General features: G+C 48.4%; 1 non-coding gene across 1 annotated transcript; it reads right to left on the bottom strand.

Annotated features, from left to right (window-relative positions):
- Positions 1-79: 79 nt before the first annotated feature.
- Positions 80-152, bottom strand: trnak-uuu (transfer RNA lysine (anticodon UUU)). Its single transcript has one exon. It is a non-coding gene; the product is annotated as a tRNA-Lys (tRNA).
- Between the last annotated feature and the right edge of the window lie 67 nt (positions 153-219).

Genomic DNA, 219 nt, shown 5'->3' on the forward strand with positions numbered 1-219 from the left:
ACCACTCTAATAGAGAGACAGCAGCATAGATGGACCGACATGACAACAAGCTGAGGCCGCCAACAAGAAGATGGCACTTCGCCTGAACAGGTACTTGAACCCTGGACTCTCAGATTAAAAGTTTGATGCCCTACCGACTGAGCTATCCGGGCTCTAGTGCAGTGCATGCCTCTTACGTTTTATATAAGAGCAGTTTTCCTACAGACCGCCCAGAAGAAA

Source organism: Sinocyclocheilus anshuiensis, unplaced genomic scaffold, assembly GCF_001515605.1.
Source record: "Sinocyclocheilus anshuiensis isolate Anshui unplaced genomic scaffold, SAMN03320099.WGS_v1.1 C30715712, whole genome shotgun sequence".
Classification (NCBI taxonomy): Eukaryota; Metazoa; Chordata; class Actinopteri; order Cypriniformes; family Cyprinidae; genus Sinocyclocheilus; species Sinocyclocheilus anshuiensis.